General features: G+C 37.6%; 1 protein-coding gene across 7 annotated transcripts in view; it reads right to left on the reverse strand.

Moving 5' to 3' along the window:
• The window catches only part of Fam13a (family with sequence similarity 13 member A), a 309,967-nt gene that overhangs the window by 195,325 nt on the left and 90,166 nt on the right, over nt 1–24,476 (reverse strand). The window lies entirely within an intron of this gene.

Raw genomic sequence — 24,476 nt, forward strand, 5'->3', positions numbered from 1 at the left:
TGTGTTTGTCTTTTAGTATGCTATGCAATGCTTATCTTGACAGTCATACATACTGTACTTGGCAAAAGGACCTGCTGTAAATTGACCTTTAGTGTATGGTCATAAAAAATTGGGAGAGGGAAGCAATCTATAGTCTCATGATTAGGTATCACAGTTCGATTGGACCTATGCTTTGTGACGGTGAATTTTACAAGTACTTCTCAGGCCTTCTCCACACTCCCTAGGGGTTTAGGATGGCTTGAGGGTGCTGGAATTAGGTATTTCCTTTTCCCCAGGATAGTTATGCTCTGATAAAACCCTACATACCAGCAATACCACTCTTGGGGATATACCCAAAAGACTGTGACACAGGTTACTCCAGAGGCACCTGCACACCCATGTTTATTGCGCCCCCCACCACTGACAAATGGATTAAGAAAATGTGGTATCTATACACAGTGGAATTTTATGCAGCCATGAAGAAGAATGAAATGTTATCATTTGCTGGTAAATGGATGGAATTGGAGAACATCATTCTGAGTGAGGTTAGCCTGGCCCAAAAGACCAAAAATCGTATGTTCTCCCTCATATGTGGACATTAGATCAAGGGCAAACACAACAAAGGGGATTGGACTTTGAGCACATGATAAAAGCGAGAGCACACAAGGGAGGGGTGAGGATAGGTAAGACACCTAAAAAATTAGCTGGCATTTGTTGCCCTTAACGCAGAGAAACTAAAGCAGATACCTTAAAAGCAACTGAGGCCAATAGGAAAAGGGGACCAGGAACTAGAGGAAAGGTTAGTTCAGGAAGAATTAACTTAGAAGGTAACACACATGTACAGGAAAGCAAAGAGAGTCAACTCCCTGTATAGCTATCCTTATCTCAACCAGGAACACTTGTTCCTTGCTATTATTGCTTATACTCTCTCTTCAACAAAATTAGAAATAAGGGCAAAATAGTTTCTGCTGGGTATTGAGGGGGTGGGGGGGAGAGGGAGGGGGCAGAGTGGGTGGTAAGGGAGGGGGTGGGGGCAGGGGGGAGAAATGACCCAAGCCTTGTATGCACATATGAATAATAAAATAAAAAAAAAAAACCCTACATAGCAGGTTAGACTTTGGTTAAACAGCTTCTCCTGAAGGTAAATCTTAACAGAATGCCCTGGTGTATTTCAAAATGGTTCCTTTTTTCTCCTCCCCCAGTAAGGGAATTTTCCATCAGTGCCTTTTTTTTTCCCTCTGCCTAAAATTCTCACTCCCCACATTCTACTCTACCCTGGGGCTCCCTTACGTCTTCTGTGACTCCCTTTAACAGCTCCTCGTCTGAGAAGTCTTCTCTGGCCACCTGGCTGAGGGATGGTGCTGTCCCAGTTTTCTTTTCTCTGTCTCTTATTTTTAAAATTTTTAAAGTTTTGCATTCATTTATTCATATGTGCATACATTGTTTGGGTCATTTCTCCCCCCTGCCCTTCACCCTCTCCCTCTCCCCCGACCCCCTCGCTTCCAGGCAGAACCTGTTTGGCCCTTTTCTCCAATTTTGTTGAAGAGAAGACATAAGGAATATTAAGAAAGACATAGCATTTTTGCTAGTTGAGATAAGGCTAGCTATACGGAGAGATTACTAGCATTGCTTCCATGCACAAGTGTATTACAACCCAAATTGATTCATCTCTACCTGACCTCTTCACTACTTCCCCGTCACCTTCCCATATTGACTTCTGTCATTTTTAAGGTTGCTGTATTAACTCCTCTGCAGTGGGGACATCAAACACTTTCACATTTTGGGTTTCCTACCTATTGGCATTCCACCTGTATGTGCTCTCCCCTTAGTGTGTGACCCAAGTCCAACAACATTGCTGTATTTGCCCTAGATCTAAAGTCTGCATATGAGGGAGAACATACGATACTTGGTCTTCTGAGCCTGGCTAACCTCGCTCAGGATGATATTCATTCCATCCATTTACTTGTGAATTGTAACATTTCATTCTTCTTCATGGCTGAGTAAAACTCCATTGTGTATAGATACCACATTTTCTTGATCCATTCGTCAGTAGTGGGGCATCTTGGCTGTTTCCATAACTTGGCTATTGTGAATAGTGCTGCAATAAACATGGGTGTGCAGGTGCCTCTGGAGTATCCTGTGTCACATTCCTTTGGGTATATACCTAGGAGTGGGATTGCTGGATGATCTGGCAGATCTATGTTTAGATTTTTAAGAGGCCTCCATATTGTTTTCCAGAGTGGTTGCACTAGCTTGCAATTCACACCAGCAGTGTACAACTGTTCCTTTTTCCCCACATCCTCATCAACACCTACTGTTGGGGGTGTTTTTGATGATGGCTATGCTAACAGGGGTGAGGTGGAATCTTAATGTGGCTTTGATTTGCATTTCTGTTATGGCCAGAGATGGTGAGCATTTTTTCATGTGTTTTTTGGCCATTTGAATTTCTTCCTTTGAGAAAGTTCTGTTTAGTTCAGTTGCCCATTTCTTTATTGGTTCATTGATTTTGGGAGAGTTTAGTTTTTTGAGTTCCCTGTATATTCTGGTTATCAGTCCTTTGTCTGATGTATAGGTGGCAAATATTTTCTCCCACTCTATGGGTGGTCTCTTCAGTTTAGAGACCATTTCTTTGTTGTGCAGAAGCTTTTAAATTACATGTAGTCCCATCTGTCCATCCTTGAGCTTCTGGTGTCCTATTGAGGAAGTCCTTGCCTATACCTATTACTTCCAGAGTATTCCCTGCTCTTTCCTTTACTAACTTCAGAGTTTGGGGTATGATATTAAGGTCCTTGATCAATTTTGAGTTGATACTAGTACAGGGTGATAAACCATGTTCCCCAGCAACATTTGTTGAAGAGGCTGTTATTTCTCCATCGTATGTTTTTGGCATCTTTGTCAAAAATAAGGTGGCCATAGCTGTGTGGATTCATATCTGGGTCCTCTATTCTGTTCCACTGGTCTTCATGTTTGTTTTTGTGCTGTTTTTATTGCTATTGCTTTGTAATATAGTCTGAAGTCAGGTATTGTGATACCTCCAGCATTGCTCTTTTTGCTGAGTATTGCCTTGGCTATTTGTGGTCTCTTGTGTTTCCAAATGAACTTTAGGGTACATTTTTAAATCTCTGTGATGAATGTCATTGGCATTTTGATGGGAATTGCATTAAACATGTAGATTGTTCTTGGCAGTATAGCCATTTTTACTATGTTGATTTTACCAATCCATGAGCATGGAAGATCTTTCCACTGTCTGTAGACTTCCTTGATCTCTTTCTTCAGGGGTCTGTAGTTCTCCTTATAGAGGTCATTCACATCCTTTGTTAAGTTTACTCCTAGGTATTTGATTTTTTTTGAGGCTATTGTAAATGGAATTGTTTCCATATATTCTTTCTCAATTTTTTTCGTTGTTGGTGTATAGAAAAGCTAATGATTTTTGTAAGATGATTTTGTACCCTACCACCTTGCTGTAGCTGTTTATGGTGTCTAGGAATTCTTGGGCAGTTTTTTGGGTCTTTAAGGTATAGGATCATATCACCTGCAAATACGTGTATTTTGACAGTTTCTTTACCTATTTGTATTCCTTTTATTTCTTCTTCTTGCCTGATTGCTCTGGCTAGGAATTCCAGTACTATGTTGAATAGGAGGAGGGATAGTGGGCATCCTTGTGTAGTTCTTGATTTTAGGAGAAATGGTTTCAGTTTTTCTCCATTAAGTATGATGTTGGCTATAGGTTTGTCATAAATAGCCTTTATAACATTGACATAGATTCCTTTCATTCCTAGTTTTCTCAGAGCTTTTATCATGAAAGGGTGTTGGTTCTTATCTAAGGCTTTTTCTGCATCTATTGAGATGATCAAGTGGGTTTTGTCTTTGCTTCTATTAATGTGCTGTATTACATTTATAGATTTGCATATGTTGAACCATCCCTGCATCCCTGGGATGAAGCTGACTTGGTCATGCTGAATGATCATTCTGATATGTTGTTGGATTCAGTTTGCCATTATTTTATTGAGAATTTTGCATTGATATTCATTAAGGAGATTGGCCTATAGTTGTCCTTTTTGGAGGTGTCTTTGTCTGGTTTTGGGATGAGTGTAATACTGGCTTCATAAAATGTATGAGGCAGTTTTCCTTCTCTTTCCATTTCGTGGAACAGTTTAAGGAGGGATCTTTAAAGGTCTGATAGAATTTAGCAGAGAATCCATCAGGTCCTGGACTTTTTTGGGAGACTCTTGATTGCTGCTTCAATTTCATTTTGTGTTATACATTTATTCAGGTGATTAATATCCTCTTGGTTCAATTTTGGATGCTCATAAGTATCTAGAAATTTGTCCATTTCTTCGAGATTTTCAAATTTATTAGAATATAGGTCCTCAAAGTAGTCTCTGATGATTTCCTGGATTTCCATGGTGTTTGTTGTTATCTCCCCTTTTGCATTTCTGATTTTACTGATTTGGGTTTTTTATCTCCTCATTTTAGTCAGGTTTGCCAGGTTTCTGTCAATTTTGTTTATTTTTTCAAAGAACCAGCTTTTTGTTTCATTGAGTCTTTGTATGCTTTTTTGTTGTTGTTGTTTCTATTTCATTAATTTCAGCCCTTATTTTACTATTTCTCTCCTTCTGCTTGTTTTGGGATTTGCTTGTTCTTCTTTTTCTAGGAGTTTGAGATGTAGCATTAGGTCACTGATTTGAGATCTTTCTGTCCTTTTAATATATGCACTCATGGTTATAAACTTTCCTCTTAGGACTGCCTTTACTGTGTCCCATAGGTTCCAGTAGGTCATGTTTTCATTTTTATTAACTTCCAGGAACCTTTTAATTTCCTCTTGTATTTCATCAATGACTCATTGATCACTGAGCAATGTGTTGTTCAGCTACCAATTGTTTGCATATTTTCTAGTATTGTTTTTGTTGTTGATTTCTAGTTTTAATGCATTGTGATCAGATAGAATGCATGGGATTATTATTATTATATTCTTATATTTGTTGAGGCTTGCTTTGTGCTCTAAGATAGGATCAATTTTGGAGAAGGTTCCATGGGCTGCTGAGAAGAATGTATATTGTGCAGAAATTGGATGAAATATTCTGTAGACATCAGTTAGGTCCATTTGCTTTATGGTGTGATTTAGTTCTAGAATTTCTTTATTGATTTTTTGTTTGGATGACCTATCTATTGGTGATAGGGGGTATTAAAGTCTCCCACTACCACTGTGTTGGAGTCTATATATACTTTTAGGTCCTTCATAGTATGTGCGATGAAATTGGGTGCACTGATGTTGGGTGCATGTAGATTGATAAATGTTATTTCCTTTTGGTGTATTTCACCTTTTATTGGTATGGAGTATCCTTTTTTAATCTCATTTGATCAATGTAAGTTTGAAGTCTACTTTGTCTGAGATAAGTACTGCTACTCCTGCCTGTTTTGGGAAGGATACTGGCTTGGTAAATCTTCTTCCAGCCTTTCACCCTAAGCCAGTGGTTGTTTCTTTCAATGAGATGGGTCTCCTGTAAACAACAGATTGTTGGATCTTCCTTTTTAATCCAGTTTTCCAAATGGTGTCTTTTGATGGGGGAGATAAGTCCATTAACATTCAGTATTAGTATTGATAGATATATGGTGATTCCTGTCATTTAGTTATTTTTGTTGCTTAAGGGTTTGATTGTGTGCAGCTGAATCAATGTTACTGATTCCTTGTCTTTTCTTCTCCTGTGGTTTGGAACAGCCTGTTCTTTCATGGTTTTGTTTGCTTTGATTTTTTGTATGCAGAATTCCTTGAACAATCTTTTATAGTGGTGGCTTGGTGGTCATATATTGTTTTAGTTTCTGCTTATCGTGGAGGACTTTTATTGCTCCATCTATTTTGAATGATTGTTTTGCTGCATAGAGTATTGTAGATTTGAAGTTATTTTTATTCAGTGTCCGGAATACCTCACTCCATGCCCTTCTTGCTTTTAAGGTTTCCATTGAGAAATCTGCTGTGATTTTGATGGGTTTATCTTTGTATGTTATTTGTTTTTTCTCTCTTATAGCCTTCAATATTCTTTCTCTATTCTCTGTGCTTGTTGTTTTAATGGTAATTTGTTGTGGGGTGGTTCCATTTTGGTCAAGTCTGTTTGGTGTCCTGGAGGCTTCCTGTACCTGCATGGGCATAGCTTTCTCTAGATTTGGGAAATTTTCTGTCATTATTTTGTTGACTATATTACGCATTCCTTTTGCTTGCACCTTTTCTCCTTCTTCAATGCCCATGATTCTCAGGCTTGGTCTTTTGATGGAGTTGGTGAGTTCTTGAATATTCCTTTCACAGATCTTGAGTTGTCTGACTAATAGCTCTTTAGTTTTTCCTTTAATTTCTATTTTATCTTCAAGTTCTGAGATTCTGTCTTCCACTTGTTCTAGTCTGCTGGAGTGGCCTTCCATTGTGTTTTGTATTTCTGTTTCATTCTTTTTTCTGAGGTTTTCCATATCATGGGTCACTTCCTTCCTCTTTAATATTGTCAGTTTTCATCTTTACTTCATTTATCTCTCTATTTATAGTGTTCTCTGTTTCACTCTGGTGTTTATTTAGGGGTCCTATGAGTTCATTTATTTGTTCCTGTGTCTTCTCATATTCTTTATTTTTGCTGTCTTGGAATTTCTTGAGTGCCTCCTGGATGTTTTGTTTGACCATGTCTAGTAACATCTCTGTGAAACTTTCATTGATTTCTTCTTTGGGGGTGTTCTTTTGAGCTTCGTTGGGTTCCTTGGCATCATTTATCTTTGTTTTGTTGGCGTCTGGGACTGGGTATCCATTTTCTTCATGTCCCTCTGAATCCTGTATTAAATTATTTTTGTGGGGAAAATGGTTTCCATCCCTTTTTTGTCGTCCCAGCACTCCACTTGGTACTGTGTAGCTATGTTCTTGATAGGCTATTGGTGGTTTCAGTCACCTGTTTTCTTTCCCTTGGTTTAATTTTGTTTTGTGGGTGTGTTGGGTTTTAGATTAGTGTATGTATGCTGTTTCTGTCCCTGGTCTGGGTGTAATTTAGTATTAACTACTTACTCACAATAGTAAAACTAACAAAATAAAAAACAAAAACAAACAAACAAAAAAAAACCCAAAGAAATTCACAGGGAGAGATGAACAAACAAACACAGACAAAAAAGAGATAAAACAAACAAAGAAATACACAAAAAAACTCCAGGTTCAGGAAAAATGGAATTTCAGTCTTAGTTTAAGTTCTAGTGTTACTCCTACAGCATCCAGTCCTGGTGTTGGTATTTAAGCAGAAGCTCTGTCTTAGTCTTGCCAGGTGGTTTGGAGTCTCCCCAATTTTTCTTCAGTCTTTCAGTGGCAGCTGCTTACTCAGCTCCTCCCTCAGTGAGGTGTGGCTTGTCCTCAGGTTCTGGAAATCAGCTCTGTAGCCCACCAGGTGTCCTGATTTGGAGTTGGGTTTTCACTGTGCTGGTTTACTGGGGGCTTGTTTCTTTGTCTCGCCTCCTTTCTCTGGGACAAGGTCAGTCGGCCCCCTGCTGTCAGCGTGTTGTGATGGTTTGCTGATTGTTTTTCAATTTTGCAGTGTCATTTGACTTTGGATGTTGCTCACTGGCTCAGGAGATGAGCTTTGTGGACCGCTCATCAGGCAGCTGTTTATCACTGGCCGGCTGTCAGCCCTTCTGCCTTTCCAGCCTTTGTTTACCAAAAGTTCATGTGGAGATCAGCTCCTTGCTCCTCCCCCCTTCTCCAGTGCACATACATAACATACAGCACTCCACCCCCTGTGCTGTGTGTTAGTTTTCAGTTCCTTGTTTATTTTTCAGGTTTTTGTTTTTTTTTTTGTTTTTTTGTGCCCAGGGGGCTATGCTGGTTTACCCCAGGGGTGGCTGGGGGAATACCACATAATGCTTGGTGCTCACCTGTTGGTCTGCCGAATGTCTCCCAAGCAGGTTTGGAGCTGGTGTCTGGTGGCACGGGAGCCCTCCTGTTTTCTCAGTGTAACATGGTGTGGAGAAGCTTTGTACAGACTAGGGGTTCAGGGTATCAAAGTTTAGATTCTTCTTGGTGCTTTATTTCCACCAAGTGTGGCTCCAGTGTCTCAGCAAGATTTTTGATTTATGGCGCTCATGCTGTCTGCTTCTGCGCCCTAGTTGCCATCTTGGATCCAGTCTCTTCTGTTTGCTCTGTGTGTGGCCTCCTGACACGCTGCCCCTAGGAGGGCAGGGGCTAGGTCTGTCCTGATCACTGCCATATCCCCAGTTCTTCCCAGGCCTGTACTGAGGAAGCAAGGGGGTAGATGGATGGTAGTGTGAGGCCCATGCTGCTGCTGCTGCTGCCTGTGGGGGTGAGGGGCTCCTCCATCAATACTTGCTGTGAGAACCTGGTAGAATTCCAAGAGGCAGAACTCACACAGTTACAGGGTTCTCCCATGACTGGGTTCCCCTCACAGATGCATCAACTGTGAGCCTTTTAACAATTCATCAATGACAGTTCGGGTTTTTCTACCCTGACAATGGTTTTCATGGGGGTTTCTGCAAAATTTGTGACTCTCTCTAGCCACCTGCCTGTCTCTCCAATATTGAGAGTCTCCCCTGTGATCTCACTTCTCTTCCAAGTCCAAGAAGAGTTGTGAGTTTTCAGCTTGTTAAGCTTTTTACTTGGAAGGACAATGTTTAATTCTCATCTCCTTAGATGCTGGGCCAGAAAGAGCAAGTTCCCTGGTTTGCATTTGCAATAGGCAATTGTAGCAGCATGGTGGACTGGGATTGGATTTAGTGAGACTAAAACAAGGAAGCTAGCTACAAGTTATGAAAACCACCTTAGGAGAAAATGAAGACAACTTGGAGGATGTGGAAGATATTTAAAAGGAGAGAGATAGCTCTAAGTCAACTACGTTTGATGGATATCCACTTCTTTGGTGTATGGTCTCACATTCACATGGTCAGAATCTGTAGTATAAGCATCGCTGAAATTCAATAGTTGTCTAAGGAATCTCCTTTACCCTGTTTCCCCTTAGACTATGAGCTCCTGAGAGGTATAATATTTGGCCAAAATGATCTGGACTACTGCCTACTTGCATATAGTATGTACTCCAAAAATATTTGGCAAGTTACAAATTTACCAAGTAAATTAATACAAATTATAGGAAAACAAATTCACATGAGAGAATGTGATTCATGATGAAAATAAATTCATATATCATGTTGTAGAAAATAGAGGGCTGGTGGAGTGGCTTAAGTGCTAGAGTGCCTGCCTAGCAAGTGTGAGGCCAGGAGTTCAAACCCCAGTACCACCAAAAAGGGAGGGAGGGAGGGAGGGAGGGAAAGAAGAAAGGAAGGGAGAGAAAGAAAGGTAAAGAAAGAAAGAAAGAGAGAAAGGAAGGAAGGAAGGAAGGAAGGAGGAAGGAAGGAAGGAAGAAAGAAAGAAAGAAAGAAAAGAAAGAGAAAGAAGGAAAAGGAGGGTTAGAAAAACTGAGTGACTTGTTTACAAGTCACAAAACTTAGTAATAGAGAAAGGAAGAGCATCTTATTTACCTAAGTGTGAATCTCTTTAAGAAAATAACACTGTGTAGGTAAAAGACAGATATGGGGATGGTGAGATAATAATTTTGGAGATTATAAATGTGCACGCATGTCCACATATAATGTGGAGAATACAAATTTACCAGCAGATTTTGCAGCCAGCTAACAAACATGCCTCGGGGTACCATTTTTGTGTGTGTGTGTGTGTGTGTGTGTGTGTCTAAATTTTCCACTTGTCATCACTGGCTGATGTTGCAAGGACTTGAAGAGGTCAATAGTTATCTTCAAGATTACTCTTGAAAGGGACATGGCACCAGTTTTCATGTCAAAGCCATAGACATCAACCACACTGTATTAGTAAAATGATTTTGCTTTCATTAAAATTTTCTCTTAAAAGCATGAAAAATGAGAAAGGCAGAATTATTAATATCTGAATTTCCCTTTATCCCCTAAAAGAATTCATCTTAAGTGCTTTCTTCAGTTCTTAAAAGTTATACTTAGCATCTGACTCTAAGCACACCATACAATGAAGGTTGCAAATCGCACAGATAATTCATGACTCATAAGATACAGTCTGATGCAGTAAATAACATCATCTGAAGTATTATTTTGTGATAATATTTGATGTACAGGAAAACCCAGCAGACCAGGACTCACACAGCCACCTATTGATAGTCTTCTTGCCTGAGATGTTCCCGGAAGTACAATGGGACTACATCCCATCATCAGTGGAAAATACTGTAGGTGAAAATGCACTTAATACACCTCAGTTACTGAACACCATAGCTTAGCAACACGGCACACCACAGAGGCTCAGTTCTTTGCCTTCATCACATCTAACAGCCAGCTGGATACTAACCTGGGAAAAGACCCAAATTCAAAGTGCAATTTCTACTGAATGCATATTACTTTTACACCATTGTAAAGCTGACAATCTGTAAAATCAGAAGTCAAACTATCTGAAGTCGAAGAGCATGTGCAGTTTCATAACTTGTGAATCTTTGATCCAGCCTCCCTATGGAGCTCCACTCCACGTCAGCCTTCGCTAAACAGAGTTATCTGGCCTGCTCTCCTCAAAGACTGACATCCAGATTAAGCAAGACCATGAGTGCACAAGGCCCTAGGAATCATGTTTGAAGGGAAACATACAATTTCATTTTAACAGATGTATTAGCAAAGTAGTGTTGATGGGTTTTGGCTGAGCATCTCCTTACTAAATAACTGACTTAAAGGATCTTGAATTTATGCTAGAGTATTTATTTCTCTACATGATCACCAACTGCCAAGCAGATGCTTCACTTAACCACTGCATTCCCACAGAGATTGAAGGATTCAAGGGATTATTTTTAAGAGGATAAGAAACTTTTGACTCTAGCTCCAGTCAGCAGTGTTAGACCACTAAGCCTAGAGAGGTATACTCCTGAAAAGAGGTCACACACTCTACAAACACTGCATCATACTGATGGGGTAAAAGACCAATAAGCCATCTACTTCACCTTTTCTTACATCAGCACAGACCTAAAACTCACTGAGCTAAGATTACTAGGGGGAGAAAAAAAAAATCACTGCTTCTTGAAATACAACAAAGTAAATTATTTCATATAAGAAAAATGCAAAGTTTTCAGTATAATGGATGGTTAATCTTTCATACAGCAGTACCCCTTATCCAGGTTGGCTTTCCATGATTTCAGTTACCTGTGGCTACCTGTGGCCTGAAAATATTAAGTAGAAAATTCCAACAATCAAAATTCGTAAGTTTTACATTGCCTACCATGCTGAGTTGTGTGATGAAACCTTGCATTGTTCCACTCTGTCCTGTCCAGGATGTGAGCTGATTCTTCATCCAACATATGCATGCTATATGTGCTACCTGCCCATTAGTCACTAAGTTGTCATCTTGGCTATGAGATTGATTGCCAGGGTTTAATACTGATCATGTTCAGGTGACCCTTGCTTTATTTAATGGCCCTGCAAACTTTCATTACAGTATGCTGTTACAATTATTGTATCTTATTACTAGCTACTGTTGTTAATCTCTGACTGTGCCTAACTTATAAACTAAACTTTACTGCAGTTGCGTATGTATAGGGAAAGACTTAATGTGTATAGGGTTTGGCACTATGTGCAGTTTCAGACATTCCTGGGGGTTTGGAACACATCATCCAAGGACAAGAAGGACTACGGTACATTACAAAGAAGCAATTGCTTGCTAAACAACCATCTGTACGTCAAAGGTTAGTGTAATGCCACCTCTTGAATGAGTCCAAGGTTAAAAAAAGCATCCTTTCTAATTACTTGTTTTAAAATCCGAGGTTTAAAGCATTATTAACTTTAGAGTAATCAAGTTTACTCTACCCTTCATACAGAATTGTCTGGAGGAAGACTGTAGGATTCATATAAAGTTAGAAACCTCAATAGTCCTGGGAAAAAAATAACTGAATATTCCTGGGATAATCTGTAGAATCATCTTAAGTATATTTACTTTCTTATGTGTTAGAAACTCACATTCTTAGCTAAATTAAAGAAATTATAAACTTGAACTTATAATTAGATTGATTTATAGGAAATTATAATATTTGGCCATTTTGAACTAGAAAAATGGCAGTTTTCTTTTGCTCAACCCAATACCAATATCTATCTCGCTGGGGGATAATGATAATACAGAAATTTTTCTGTATTAACTTGTTGTTTGTTTCTTTAAAAACAAAACAAAACAACTGATTACTCTCTGCCTAGCTCTGAGTTTCAACTATAAATGCTCACAGTTCCATTTTGGCTCTGTAGTCCTAAAATGCAACACTGACACTTCAGTTTCTTTTTAATTTATGGATGTGTGGGTGTCAGAAGTATACCTGTGTATTCACCATGAGGAAGAGATGACTGAAGACTCCCAAGCCTGTTATCTTCTATATAAGAAGTCCTAGCTTTAAGCAAGAATGATACAAGCTAAAGACTTTATAAAACATGGGTTGGGGAGAAGATGTTGGGCTGTGGGTGTGGCTCAAGTGTTAAAGCACCCGTCTAACAAGTGCAAGGTCCTGAGTTTAACCCCAGTACCACCTAAAAAAAAAAAAAAGGTTAAATAACATAGGAAACATACTGTAATGTTTTATAAAAGAGCAGGATTTTAAAAGTATATAAGATACCTAATAACATTTTTAAAATACATACATGAGGAAAAGGTTGGAAATAGGTTAAAATTTTAAAGTTTTATCTAAGTAATATGATTTGTGTACATTTTTGCTTGTATATACTGTAATTTTGTGTGCCTTTTTAAAGTTTCTACAATTTAAGGCAACAAAAATATATAAATAAAAAACTAGACTAACTTGGGGATGTGTCATTGTATTAGATGAAAGACGTGGAGATATTAAGGATTTGAACTATACTCACTCAAAGCTAAAAGCTCAACTGGAATAGTGAAATCTAGAAAAATATTCTAACTCTTCTGTGAGAAAATATGCACATAATTACCCAAGAAGACTTAAAAATGAAGAATCAGGTGAGAAATATTACTCCTGATATTCATATATAAACATTATCCCAGAGAAGCAAGTAGATCAGAATAGAACAGAGTTCAAATAAGGCCAAAATAAATTTAAGAACTTAATAAAAGTGACATTTCAAATCACCTGATAAAGTATGAATTATTATTTAGATGTTGTTTGGCTAGCAAGCTAATAATTATTTCAGTGAGAAACTAAATCCTTATATTATAGCTTTCTCCAAAGTAAATCTCACTAGAATTCAGGATCAAAATACTAAAAATTAGAAGAAACACAGGTGAGTATTTAGTAATTTTTAGATTCTGAAATTATACCTTTTCTAAAATAATTTCCACGTATGTTCAAGATTTACAAACTGAACTGCAAGAAAGAGGTTTTATAAGTAAACAATTTCAAGTACTAGAGTTGAAGACCCTGTGAGGATAACATCAAACCCAAACAAAACAAGTTAGTGTAGAAAATGAATAAAATCTTTAAACTTCCTTGTGGCCAAAAGTAAGATTCTGAGATGAAAATGCATTGTAAGAGAAGTATTTATTCTACAGGAGGTTAATAGTTATTTTAGTTACATTGCAAAAGCAAGTTTTACAACTTAGCAATGGAAAGGTGAACTTAGCTCAGAAGACTGAGAAGAGGGAAAGGTCGATTTACAAATGAAGAACTATATGGGGAAACAGGCCCATAAACAAGCTTAACCCCAAAAGAATGAAATAAACAAAAATTTTAAAAAGAAGTAATTTCATTTACAAACTAGCCAACACTGAGCAAAACGTCAGTGTTGGAGGGGGTGTGAAGAGGGATACATTCATATGCTGCCACTCACAGCAGGGACTGGCACCAACCACTTCTCCGGTACCGGCCTGGTGGTATGCATTCCCTCTGCCCTGGCCAGTCCGCCTCTAAGAGTACATCCAAAGAAAATAATTGGTTAAGTGTGAAAAAATGTTGCACAAGAATAGTTCCTGCCATGCTGTTTATGGGGGACACAATTAGAGTGGTGATTAAGAGCTTGGGGCTGAGGAGCCAGGCTGTCTGGATTCAGAGTCCTGACCCTAATCTCTCAGCAGCCACACGACTGAAGCAAGTTAAACTCTGTGTTCTAGAGCCTTCATGTGCAAAGCGCACACCATATACTACTACCTGCCTCATGGGGTCTTAAGGCTAAAATGGGCGAATATTTAAAAAACACTGGAAATACTTCTAGGAACTCAGGAACAACTCAATAAATATTATCTATTGAGAAAAAAGAAATCTCAAAATGGCATTTACTGACTAGCTCGAATGATACAGATGAACAGACCATGCACTCCACTCTCATTAAAAATGATGATGTGGAATCCTAAGCATGAAAAAAATGCCATGATACACATTAAACTTGTAAAGGTTGTAAAGCAGTAATATTTTATGATCCCATCTTTATTCAATCAGAAACATGAATATATATGCAAGTGTGCAGAGAAAAGAATACCAGGCCATGTAAGTGGAAGTGAATCTGGGTAGAATTCAGGATGATTTTTATCTTTACACTGTCGGGGGGATTTTTTAGCCTGAAAAGCTTTTTTTTAAAATATAAGCATATGTTACTTTTGTAACAAAAAATAAATTTATGGGTTTTTTTTTTTTTTAAGAAAAACAAGTGAAAAGTCATTTACCACAATTGTGAGTGGCAGAGCGATTGGCAACACAGAACTACAGGCACTGAAGTGACCACTGGACAAAGGGCAAACTTTCCAATCACCCATTTTTCAGTGTTTCAAAACATATCTATGAAAGGCAAAAAATAATTCTGCTAAGAATTAAGAGGATAACTTACATTTTGTGAGTAGATATGGTAACAGGTAATAGACATATGACTATGTAAGACTAGAGTTTAGGCTTAATTTAAATTTTTTCCAACTATTTACACCTTTAAATCCAAATTATAATTTTCTGTAAGTTAACATTTGGACTTTAAACCAAATAAAGCCATCCAGCAACAGTTAGCAGACAAGAAGACGCTGTATGGGAGCTGGAGTCTTATCTGGCTCCACATCCTGTGTGTATACACAAACTTAGCTGATCCCAACTAATGTTTACTGATGTATCCAGACACCTAATTACGCCCAAACACATCATGCAACTCCAGGCTTTGAGTTACTGACTTAGTGCCACCACCTTATTATGTTGTTTCTTTGTGAGATTTGAAGGCCAGTAGCAGTTTTAAAACATTTTTAAGCCAGGCACAGCGTGCACACCTATAATTCCAGCACTTGGGAGGCTGAGGCAGGAGGATAGTGAGTTCAAGGTCAGCTTGGACTATGTAATGAGACCCTGTCACAAAACAAAGCAAAACAACCAAACATTTTTGGTGCTGCCAGTAAGCAACACGAATCATCTTGGAAAGAAGCAAGTGTGGAAGAGCTTATTATTTGATATCTGAAAATGATTTTTTTTTGAATAAAGATACCTGTAAAAGGAAGAATTAAGAATAAGAATACCTGTAATATTACTGATTAGCATTGAAACATGTGTATCAGGGCAAAAGACTTAGAAAGACAGGACATGAAGCAGAATTGGATCCAAATTTGGCAGAAACTGCCAAATTTGATTTAATTATTGGAAATTAAAGACATTGATGTTAACAACATCTTGACCTCACAAATCATAAACATGAATTAAGTATGCCCAATGGACTTAATGTAAAGTGCCGAGAATATTAACAAACAACCAAAACAGAAAACAAAACTTCAGCAGAAGATCTATGCCTCACTTAACAAGTAGATTATTACATTAACTCTAAACCTCAGTAAATGCATCCAGCCACATGTCCAGAATTTCTCATTTCTATCAGGGTGATTCAGAATTCCAAGACAAGTAAAAAGTCAATCCCTGATGGCAGGAGTTTCAGGTGCGAAGTACCAGGGCAATCCGAGGTTGTGGGTCTGATACAAATAATACAAAGTTGAAGATGCTGGCTTGTGTTTGGAAATTTTGTTGGGCAACAAAATTTATTTAAGTATTGAAAAGCATAAGAATACCATAAGAAGTTTGTCCTATATATAAGACGAAAGTGAAAACTAACACAACTGAGGTAATAGGAATGCCATATCTTTTGTCTCATGTTTCTACAGAGCCCAGTTTATTCACTGGCATTAGGGCAGAATCTACAAAACTTGATCTTTCACTGAATGCAACTTGAAATGTCTGCAGTGAAATGCACATGCATTTCAGCTGCGCACTATAGCGTATGTCTGTGATCCCAGCTGCTTGTGAGGCTGAGGCATGGGAAGGCCAGTCTGGGCAACATAGCAAGACTCATCTCAAAAGCTTAAAAAAGGCACATCTATTTCAATGCTACTCTAGCAATTGCCTACTATGTACCAGGACTCTCTCTTCTGGTTTGACTATGTTCCAAAGCAAACTCTGTGGGTCTTGTTTCATGGGAAACTTAACAGAAAATAAGCAATGCCAAGTCAAGCCTAGTGAGTGACTACATGAATTTCCTTTCAGATGCTGTTCTATCCAAACCACTGGAAGTCTAGCACCCATTTAAATAACTATCAAAACTTAGGGAATGAAATTCCTGCTGAGCTCTAAGAATAATAAAGTCTTCAGCAGGATTTTTACTTATCTCAGAAAAATACAAAACATACACAACTTATAGAAGAAAAGTTGCTGGATGTTTCATGGAAGAATGTCTATGACTGCATTACAATATGCTATAGAAACTTCTCTTTCATTAAAGAAATGAAGGGGACTTTGTGGGGTGCTGTCCAAATGTCCCCTTCATGGCATAAGTATCCATTGCTTCCACTGCTTAAGAGTGTTGTACGCCTATAGCTCACAGCCAAGCCTCTCCCCTGATTCCACCGTGGCCATAGTCACAGCTCACATCTAATGACTGCAAAGGGACCAATCCCCTTGATTCAATTAGGGAATTCTCTAAAAGGTCACTGCATCTTCTAAGCTCTCCTGGAATGAGGCTTGACATGAGTGGCAGTTCAACTTCTGACTTATCCTCCATTTCTTACAAGTGTAGCTCCAAAACGCACTGCCCAATAAAACTCCTGCTTGAAAAATAGGCATTCTGTTCATGATAAAAAAAAGAGACAAGAAAGTGAGAGTTTTATTACCTGAAAACAAATGAAAAATAAAATATTCAACAAGGAAAAAAAAAAAAAAACCACTTGAGGACCTTGTAAGAAAATGGGCAGAAGACAAATATAACAAAAGAAAGACAAGCAGCCCTTGAATGTAAGTAAAAAAGCTCCATCTCATTCCTAATGTAATAAATCCAGATTAAAAATGTTGCTGACGGTGAAGAATATGAAAATAAAGGAAACAATTCACTTAGAATTACCAAAGGAATAAAGTACTTAAAAGATTTAACAAAATAACTACAAAACATTTACTCAAAAACCTGTAAAACATCGTTGAATGAAGACCTAAGTAACTGGAAAACATCTCATGTTCATCAGAAGATTTAACCATTAGAAAACTTAATAGAATTCCTATCCAAATGCCAGCTGGATTTTATTTTGTAGAAATTTACAAACTGATCATAAAATTCATATGGAAACAGAAGGACCTAAAATAGTCCAGTTTTGAAAAGGAACAAAATGGGGGGCCTGATGCTTTTTGGTTCCAAAACTTACTTAAAAACTATGGTAAATTCAGATAGTATGGTACTGGCATAAGGACAGACACACAGATCAATGGAATAGAATTGAAAGTCCAGAAATAAACCCAAGAGGTGGTGGTCAACTGATTGTCGACAAGACTGCTAAGACAATTCAATGGGGAAAAATAATCTTCAACAAATTGCACTGGACAACCGCACATTCACAAAAGGATGAAGTCGGACTTCTTCACACTAGACACTAAAGTTAGCTCCAAATTAATTCATAGATCTAAACTTAACTCTAAGAAGAAAATGTAAATAAATCATTTTGACCTTGGGTTGGGTAAAACCTTCTTAGATACATCAAAAATGAAAGACACAAAAGGAAAAAAATGTATCTGTTGAATTTCACCAAAATTAATAACTTTGGTCTAGAGATGTAGCTCGGTGGTAAAACATGTACTTGGCATGTAGAAGGACATGGTTTCAAATCATACTACATAAAATATATAAATAAAATATTATTTCATCATGAAAATGAAAATGCATCTCAGAGAATGAGAGGAAATATCTGGGAATCCTTATCTGATATGGAATTTATATGCAAAATATATAAAGAACTATTACAATTAAAACCACCAAATTAAACTAATTGGGCAATGGACATTCCTTCAAAGATACACAGCCAATGAGCCCATGAAACAGGTACTCAATGTCATCAGGCAACAGGACAATCCCAATCAAACCCACAATGGAATGGCACTCCAACCCACTGAGGGCTGGCATCAGAGACAGACAATGACACGGCTGGCAAGGATGTGGATAAGCTGATGACTCACACATTGCTGCTGGGAATGCAAATTGGTGCAGTCACATTGGTGCACAACTTGTTAGTTCCTCAAAACCTTAAAGAGTTACCATGTGATCTATCGGTCCTACTCCTAGTTACATATCCAAGACAGAGGAAAAGATAAGTCCATGAATATTCACAGTGGCATCATTCATATGAGCCCAAAAGTGGAAGCAACCCAAATATTCACCAACTGATGAATGGATAACAAAATGTACTATAGCCACACATTAGAATATTATTCTTCCAAAGAAAGAATAAAGCACTGATACAGGCTATAACGTGGAACAGCTGTGAAAAGGTCAGTTACAAAAAACATATATTGTTTCATTTACATAAAATGTCTAGAATAGGCCAATCACTAGGCAAAGAAAGTAGATTAGTGGTTGCCTAGGCATGGGGGTGGGGGTGAGAGGAAATAGGAGGTGACTGCCCAGTGGATACAGGATGTCTTTTGGAGGACAATAAAAGTATTCCAAAATTGACTGCGGTGATGGTTGCATGATTCAGTGAACATACTAAAACCCAAAAAAAAATACTTTAAATGGTGAATTACATAGTATGTAAATATCTCAATAACACTGTTTAAAAATATCTACATCTGATCTATCAGATGGGCAACACTTTGACATTTTGGCAAACTACTCCACTGGTAAGACTATGGAGCCAGAGGCACACTGGTCTGCTATAACACTGGTGCGTTCTTGGCAGAGGGGACTTTGGAGATATAATGATATGAGGGATGCATTAACCCTATGATGGTGAGGATTCACACCTAGGAAGCAAGCCTCGTGATACATATGACACTATGGGATCATATCTCACAGTAAGATTGGAAACAGCTTATATGACCACCAAGAAAAGGACTGTTGAACAAAACTTACTTCATTGAAGCAATAAATACATAAGCACAAAAAGGAACAAAGGAATGAATGGGGTATCTCTAAGATTTTTGAATAAAAAGTATAGTGAGGAATGGAGTAAGAAAGATGGAGAAATAAGATACCATGTACACAGACATGTATATCTGTAGACACACACTGTTTTTTTGACCAAAGCAACACACTCGATGGATAAACTAGAAACTAATGAAAATGTTTCCTGGAGACGCAAGAGGGTAAGCAGGGAAGACAGAATAGAGACAAAAATGAAACTTCTCAGTATACTTGTTCATATAATTTTCACTTTCAAACCAGGTAAATGTTTTCCAAATTTAAATAGAAATACTGAAAAGAAAGCTCTGCATCCTCAAACTAAAAATGAACTGAAACACATGAGCCTAACTAGACAAAATTAGAAGATGACTGTCCTGTGCTTGACTGTGCACCGGCAGTCACATAGACAGTAAGGACAATAACCACTTCAGTGATGTTTTAAATGTGACGTGATGGTTCCATTGGTGATGTGACATTTTACTTACAATTGCACATAAAATTTCATTCTTACCTAGACTGAGAAGGAAAACAAATACATAACTCTGCTTGGATTTTTAAGAAGCAAGATTTTCATTGTCAGAGATGGAGATGCAAATATAAAATCAAAATAAGTAAGGAAAATCCTATAATGCTAAAAGTAAACTCAAAATATCAGTATAAACCCATTATTTCCTTTATTCAGACAGTCATTCAATAATTCATTCATTTCTCACTTCCTGGCACTAGAATCAATAAACTTAGCACACAGAGGTTGGTTGCTAAACGCCATTCTATAAAAAGAAAAAAGGCTTCTTGAAATGGCAATTCCATCCTGATACATCATCTTTAGTCAGAAAGGTAGGAAATGACACTACAGGGTCATGTCAAAAGGACACAGTAGCCAGCTTCTGGGAGCTCCCACAGCTGGCCATGTTTGGGATAATTTGAGTATTGAAAAATGTAATGTTGCTTATTCCCTACTGAGGAGGGAAAGGTCTTCTTTATAAAATACCACTTAAAGAGAAAAAATACTTATAGAATTAGATAATCAATATTCTGTAACCTGAAAAGAAAGAATTGATTCTGGATGAGTAAATAGATAACTAAAACATTAGTGAAAGTTTGGTTGGTAACACACATTTGTTTATTTGATTACTTGTTTATTGCAAAGGGAAACCTATAATGTTACAACAGAGAGACTTAAAAGTAGAGACCTTAACTAAGAGAACAAGCTGAGCATCAATAAGTCTGGGGCAACTTAACGTTAAATGACTCCTAATGGGATGGAATACAACCTATACAATATCGCTAATGAAGTAGTTTTGCCAAAACATTTAACCTGAATCTAACCAAGATTTTATATCTGATTTACGAGTTACAGCAAACACACAGGACAGAAAAAATGACTTAAGCAGCATTGTGAGGATATGCTCAGCAAATCCAGAATGTACAATATTCCACAAAATGATGGTTGGTCTCTTAAAAGTCAATATGGTTGAGGGCAAAAAAATAAATGTGGTTAAACAAAAAACAGTGTGGACAAGTGTGCACATGTATATGTGAACAGGCGTGCACACACAGGGCTCCTCTGTACTAAGACATAGCACAGACCCCTGACAACCAATAGAAATGTGTGAACCATTGGATACTCTTTGGAGAAAACCTACATTAAAAATGTGACAAATCCAAGATATTTGAATAGGCACTGTTTGGATCATATGGTTCAATTGTCCATTTTCTTGACTGCAATAAGTGTATTAAGGCGATGCAGCAACAGGTGCTTATTTTTACCAGATGCCAGATTAAAGAGAGCTGGCAGTGTAGTTCAGTAGTACATACTTAGCATGGGAAAAAAGATTTATACAGAGGTTGGACAAAGGATCTCAAATCAGTAAGGAAGAATAAGTTCTAGTGTTCTACAGTACAGTAGGGTAGATTGCAGTTTTAAGCAACCTGTTCTCTATTTTATGAAGAATTAAAAGGGAAAAAAATTAAAGCCTCCAAACACAAAGAAGTGATAAGGACACAGAAATGTTAATTTTACTAATTTGATCATTAAATATTACATTCATGTATTCACATTGTGCCCATAAATGTCTACGAATGCATCAATTAAAGTTTTAAGAATAAAATTAAATAAAGATAATATTTTAAAAAATCAAGAAAAAAGGGAATAAAATTGCCAGTAGTTCTACCTACAGAAGAATATAAGAAAAAAAAGTAAGAATAATTATTTAGCAGTGAACTTCTGAGGTCTGCAACTTATTTTCCAATGGTCCAGTTTTTAAAAAGTGTACGTTTACAAATACACGTGGAAATAAGGGACATTTTTATAAAGTTAATGTGAAAGTGTATGAACACTGTATGACTAAAATTTTTCATAATAAAAATTTTGGGTTAAATGTGAAAAAAATGAAGTTATAATGATAGATCTAAAAATAGAAATGACTGAACTAGAAGAAATTTAAAGGAAATTTATTCAATAAATTTGGAAACAGATTCTTTGAGAACAATAAATAGACAAAAGTCTTGGCTACTTTGAGATAAATAGTGACAAGGCAAAGTTAACATTAGGAAAAAGAAAAAAGGTGTAACAAAAGATATGGAAATTTACAAACTTTATCAAAACGACAAAAAAAAAAAAAACAACCCAAAAACCACTGACAAGATGTCAAGGAAAGGGAACTTTCATCCACCGATAGTGGGAATGTAAACCAGTACAGTTATTTAGAAGAGAAGATGGAGGTCCTCAAAAAAATAGTTAAAGAGGCTGGGACATGGCTCAAGTGGTAGAGCACCTGCCTAGCAAGCAAAAGGCCCTGACTTCAAAGCCCGATACTGCCAAAAAAAAAAAAAAAAAGTTAAAGAAAGAGCTACAGAACTACCAAATGATCTGGCAATACCACTTTGGGGTGTACAAATCCAATGGTAATGAAATCAGTAGGTCAAAAAGACATTTAAGACTCCCATGTTTATTGTAAACTATTTCCAATAACCAAGATATGGAATCAACCTAGGTGTCCACTGATGAATGATGGGATAAAGAAAACATGGAACATAAACACAAGGGGATCTTATTTAGCCATAAAAAGAATGAAATCCTGTCATTTGCTGTAACATGGATGGAACTGGAAGACACTATGTTAAGTAAAATAAGATAGGCACAGAAAGACAAATACCACATGTTCTCACTCATGTGTAGAGGGTACAAAGTTGATCTTAAAGATGTAGAGAATGGAATTGTGGCTACCAGAACCTGGAAAGGGGGTAAGAGTGTATAGAAAGGATGGTTTCTGGTACAAGGGTACAGCTGGGTAGGAGGACTGACTTCTTATGTTCTATAGAATAGTGAGAATAACTATGTTTGACAATTGACTATTTCAAAATACCTAGAAGATTTTGAGTGTTCCCCAAATAAGGAAGCAACAAATGTCTGAGGTGACAGATATGGCAATTATTCACCACACAGTGAATACAATTATCAAAATATCACACTGTACCCCCAAAATATTCAGAATTACTACATGTCAATTAAATATAAAATAACATTTAAAAAATAGAACTAGGTACTGGGGATATAGCCCAGGGGTAGATGTATGCTAACATGTGCAAAGTTCTGGGTTTGATCTCAGCAAGACAAAAAATAAATTAATAAGCCAGGTGGTATGGCTCACACCTATAATCCCAGCTGCTGGGGAGGCAGAGGTCAAGAGGAACTCAGTTTGAAGCCAGCTCAGGCAAGTAGTTTGGGAGACCCTACCTTGAAAATACTCAACACAAAGAAGGGCTGGTGGAGGGGCTTAAGAGGTAGAGCACCTGCCTAGCAAGCCTGAGGCCCCGAGTTCAAATAATAAATTAATAAAATAGTAAAAAAGTTAAATTAAGGGAGCAATTGTTGGTGCCCAGCATAACTGTGCCTGGCATATAACAAGCACTAAATAAAAACCAACTCTTGCTAGTTGGGTGTGATGGCTGACCTGTAGTCTTGCTACAGGATTACTTGAGCCCAGGAGTTCATGGTCATTCTAGGCACAATAGTGAGACCTTGTCTCCAACACAAAATCAAAAACAAAACTATTGTTTTTTTTCTTCTTTCCTTTGTCTTGTCTTTCAGTGATTCACAGTGAGAGAATTATAAGCTGTGGTCACTGGAGTTGAAACATACACTTTTTTTTGGACCTAAGTAAAGAAACTTCGAGCATAAAATAACTTACTTCCCTCCCTTTAAGTCTCAATCAGACAAGTACAGCAGTACTGTACTTGGTAAGGGATCAATGAACACTATTTTTTTTTTAACTATACTCTAGTTCTATGAAGAAAGACCCTTGCACTGATATTCACAAATTTAGAAAAACAATCACAATAATGCAAAATATTTACTATCACTAAACTTTACACTTTGAAAAATGGCTAAAATGGGACCTTTTATGTTATGGATATTTTAGCACAATAAAAAGCTTAAAACCCATACTAATTTGAAGAACCTCCAATTAAAAACTGATGACTTATTGCTATTTTGATTGGCTAATTACACCAAGCTACCCAAAATTCCAGATCAAGCCCAACTTACACATCAGCAGTGATGTGGGGGCCTCTGCTTACTGCTTACTAAGTAAGGATTCTAGAGCTGGCAGAGGGGCTCAAGTGTAAGTACAGGGCCTGCCTAGCAAGCGTGAGGCCCCAAGTTCAAATTCCAGTACCACCAAAAAAAATTAGTATTCTATTTACAAATTCATTTTTACTTCTTCCAGAACCTGGGGTTTCAAAATTATTGAATAGTTCTCTACTTACACCTTTATTCCTTGCATGTAGGTCACCAAACAATGGTTTATATTGTACAGATACGAGTAAAAACAAATACAGACGTTTTACTGTCACAGAGCTCCTAAGAATGTGACGGAACCTGTATGTGAAATATTTAATCACGGGACCCTAACATATCCTACAGCATACCGTTACTTAAAAGTTAATATTTTTAAAGTGATTGGATAGGACGGTTATTAAGGTAGACCTTGTCTCCACTTGGGGCAGTGGATGGCCTGTATCTAAGATCTAAGCCCCAGGATGTACTTAGCCATTTTGAGGACTGGATTGGTCCCAGCTCTGGGCAGCTGAACGAGCCTGAAGATTAAGAG

The sequence above is a fragment of the Castor canadensis genome, chromosome 9 (assembly GCF_047511655.1).
Source record: "Castor canadensis chromosome 9, mCasCan1.hap1v2, whole genome shotgun sequence".
Classification (NCBI taxonomy): Eukaryota; Metazoa; Chordata; class Mammalia; order Rodentia; family Castoridae; genus Castor; species Castor canadensis.